The sequence below is a fragment of the Dendrobium catenatum genome, unplaced genomic scaffold (genome assembly GCF_001605985.2).
Source record: "Dendrobium catenatum unplaced genomic scaffold, ASM160598v2 original_scaffold_43362, whole genome shotgun sequence".
NCBI classification, from domain to species: Eukaryota; Viridiplantae; Streptophyta; class Magnoliopsida; order Asparagales; family Orchidaceae; genus Dendrobium; species Dendrobium catenatum.
In genome coordinates, this window is record NW_021361818.1 from 395,833 (window position 1) to 400,580 (window position 4,748).

A 4,748-nucleotide genomic window follows, 5' to 3' on the forward strand; every position below is an offset into this window, starting at 1 on the left:
GATAAGTTCCTTCATTCTTGGCTTTGTGCTTGATAATTAATTTTAACGAAGGAAAAATGCCTCTAACTTATATAAAAGTTTTAATTATGGCTTAGTGCCTTTGAGTTGATTCATAATCTTGTTCTGAAATTTTCATCAATTCATCTGCTAGTTGAGAAAATATTCTAAATCTAAATCTCTTTGACTTGTTAAATTTAACAAACATCAAACTTGATATTATTTTTCATTGGGCTAACAAGACAGATGCTTTCCTACTATGACCTTTTATCTTGGCTTGTTGAGTAGGTAAAGGTATTATTGACTCGGCCGCATATAGACTTATTCAGACTGATATTATACCTATTTGAGCATTGTACTTGTACCATAATAACTAATACCTTTTGAGTTTGATTTGTTGAAATTGTCAGATCAAAATGTCTTCTCAATATGAACTTCAAGATTTTGGTGAATTTGAAAATGAATATTTAACTTTTTGTAATGATCACATATTTGCTTGCTCAAAGACACCAACTTCTGCCTTTTATTTATGCAATACTAGATCCATGAATGATTTCAAATATTTATTTGATGATCGATATCAACCCAAATAAAAATTTAAAATGCCTCGTCTTAAAGGGAAGTTTCAACTATCATTAGATTTTTGGCCTTTTTAAAACTTAAAAATGTCCCATGTCTTGTAGTAGAATTTCTAAGATATTTTAGAAATATTTTCTTTAATCTTCAATTTATTATTCTAATAATGGTACTTCAAATATCTCCCATTGATCGGGAGAATACATCATCAACCTTCAATAATGATGAGTTGATAGCTCCTGGCTAGTATACCTTCTCGATAATAAAAGGTCATTCTCAATTTGGTTCAAATTTAGTGGGATAATTGGTATTCTCATAACCAGGATCGATTTATCTTCTTGAAATGCTCTAAGGTGTTCCATACAATCAAAAGATTTTATCATTTTTGCTTGATAGATATCTAAATTTTGTTGAGTTTGGAGCCTGACTTTATTTAGTGCATCAAGCTCTTTCATTCGTAATTGAGCATTTTATTCCTCTTGAGGTCGTATTGAATAGCTACTCAAAGTGATGGAAATTCAACTTCAAGTGGATAAACAGCCTCAACCCCAAACATCAACACATAAAGAGTTGCTTTTATTAGTGTATTGTATGTAGTATGATATGCACATAATTCTTCTTCCATCTTAGTATGTCATTCTCTTTTATTCTTAGTAAGAACTTTCTTGAGTAGTTTTACCAGTATTTTGTTGAAGGCTTCTATCAATCAATTTTTCCTTGGATTATATATTGATGAATATCGTCAATCAATTTTATGTCACTCAATGAATTTGTATATCTTAGTACTTTTGAAAGCTATATCATTGTTTGAGATTATACGACACGGTACACCAAATCTATAGACAACATTATGAGTAAAAAAGTTGATCACATGATTAACAGTGTCTTCTTTAAATGGAACTGTTTCAATCCATTCAGAAAAATAGTTTGTTGTTGTTAATATAAAATGGTGTCCAGCTAATGATGACAGATCGATTGGCCTTATTACATCTATCCCCAAGCATTCAAATGGCCAAGATGCTATAGTGGGATGTAAAGGATTTGAAGGTTGATTTATGATATTACCATGAATTTGACATTCATGACATTTATCAAAATGATTAGTGTAGTATTTTATCATTGATGGCTAGTAATAACCCATTCTTTTACTTTTAATGGATATTTGTTGACCTCATTTTTGTATGAGGTCACTGGGGACCCACATAGACTCCAGATCGATCCTGACCCTACATCATCCTAGACCCCAGACCCTAGAATTCTCCTAGATCTAGACCTTATTACTTATTCTAAATCCTAGGATCCTTCTAGAACCTAGACCTTAAGACACGACTTGATGCGACAAATCACTTGAAGGGTCAAACGACCTCCAATTGTCAAACAGATGATGTCTTTGCGATAAGGACATCAAATTCTTCCAAGTTGAGGCCCATTGTAGTCAAATCAAATGAGATCGATTCAAAGGGATGATCGACACCTAAAATTGATGAAGATTGATACCCAAATGACTTTCGATTAATGAATGCATCACACCATTGCATTTGGAATGTTGTTAACATTTAAAAACTACATTTTGTTTATTAAATTTGGATCATCCAAAGTGGCAGCATGGATCCCAAAGTGATGACACATAAATCGAGGATTTTGGCACTCGACATCACCCAAACGTCATTCAATTGTAGAACATACTTTGCCATTGCATCCAAAATATCATCAACATTCAAAATATACATCTTATTTGATTAATTGGGATAAACCAAGGTGGTGGCATGAATCTTCAGGCGATGACTCGTAAATCAAGGATTTTGGCCTCGACGTCACCCAAATAATATCTGATCACAAAACAGACTTCACCATTACATCTAGAGTGTTGTCAAAATTCAAAATATATATTTTTCTTATTCAATTAGGGTCATCCAGAGTGGTGGCATGCATCCCAAGGAAAAAGCATGCATATCGAGGAAAAGATGCCTTGAGATAGCCCAAATGATGTCCGATCGTGAAATAGACTTTATCATTGCATTCAGAATATCCTAAATACATAAGGATAGTAGCCAATTTGTTCATATTAAAATGTGTGAGGAGATCGATATGCATCCCGAGCAAAGCACAAATTTTGAGAAAAAAGTCACTCGACACTGCCTAAATGACATACGATTGCTAAATGGACTTCACCATTGTGTTAAGAACACCTTCAATACTCTAAATAAACTACCAATTTATTTAATTAAAGTTACACATGCAAATCAATGCTGTCCCAAAGCAATAACACCTATTTTGAGGAAATTAACTCTCGATGTTGTCCAAATGACATCTGATTGTCACATAGATTTCGTCATTATATTAAGAACACTGACAATACCCAAAGTGCACTATCTATTTATCCAATTTAGATTATTCGGTGAGATTGATATGCAAAATGGGGAAACCAACATGCAAAACGAGGTAATTGGCACGCAAATCAGAGCAATTTTGACTTGACTAGTGCAATTTGGTCATCCTAAGTTAATACAACAATGATAAAACACTAATTTGACAATTTACTTATATAATTTGAACAAAACAACACGAGCCAAATAGAGAAATAAGTGAAATTCAAATTAATTGCATTAATTGTACCTTGTTTTGTCGAATGCACTTCGTTTGTCAAGCCTCATCATCACCAGCTCGCTTTGCCCGTCGTTAAAACAAAGAAATGTTTAGCTAGTTTGGGGTCCCAGTTTTGTCTCTGCTAGGGCCGCAATCTCTCCCACTTCGCAAAGGACGTCCGTTCCTCCTTCACCTTCAGCCTTCCTCTCCTGTACGTGGACATCGACGACTCCTCAACCAACAAGCACCAATCAAACCTCTAGAAGACTAGTATTTTTCTTTGGAAGATTGACATACCAAGCACAATAGGCTCTACAACAGCAAATAAAACATCCATCCCTTCCCTTATGTTCAGATTTTCTCAACCACCACAAATCCCTTGTGCTAAAGCTAACCCGACACTTTCCCCTCACAGCTAGAATGAACATTTCCTTACAATCCCAAGCCAACCAGCCTCAACCCCGTCTCCTTCTTCCCTCTACAAATCGAACACCTCTAGCAAGCCAATCTACCCACACAGCAAGCTGACTTCCTTCTCCAGTGTCCAGAGCTTGCTGGCCAAACTTATCGCTGCGTTCTAGCCTTCAGCAAACAAGCGCCACAACACCGGACTGTAAGCTAAAAACTCCATGTTTTTTTCTTCTCCTACCCGAGTCTTGCAAAACACTGTTGCAGGCTAATTTAGCTGGCAATTTTCTTGAATGGGCAGCAGCTCAAGCTCATATAAATCCTATCCTGCAGCCTACCGTCTCCCTAGCATCATGTGAAAAGCTGCCATCCTCCTGATTTGTTCATGTGAAAGATTGGTTGAGAGCTAAGGCTTCCAACTAAGAGGTTTAAGGTTCGAGTCTATGTGTATGCGTCGTGTGTGTGAGTTTGCCTTAAATGACCTAAATGTCCCCCAAAAAAAAAAAAAGCACTACAACAATTCAAATAGGCCCACTTCCTGTATACTTTAACCGACAAAGCTTTTCACAACATAAATCTCTTATCCCAAATCCATTAACCCCTTCCTCCACTTACTGTACCACTCCACAAGCTCATTACACCCACTTCAATACATCCACTCCAATCCACTTCAAGCCCAATCCATCCTACAACAATCATCCAAAGCCCATTACGCAATCAACCTAGCATTCTAATATAGGCCACTCCAATAAATCTATTGCAATCTATTTCCCTACACTCAACCAACTAAGACCATCTCAAATATATCCTCAAACCCCACCAAATCAACACCTTTACACCCAAACAATCATTTAAGAAAAAAAGAGAGTAAACAAAATGATTGTCATTCTCTTCTTAGTTTCTTTCTTTAGTTCAACACTTTTATTTTTCTTTCACAAATTATTATTAGCTAGTGTACTTATGTACTTAATGATGTTATTGATTATTCATTTTAGTATCATTATCATTAGTTCTAAACATGAATATATATATATATAAACAGGTCCATGAAGACCTATACACACATTTCTCTGGCATTGAGGGATTGAAGATTTACGACCACAATGTCATTCGATACCTATCGTACATGCTTTTCTGTAGTGTGGCGGGAGGCCCAGAATCCTGAAATTTCTCCTAAATGG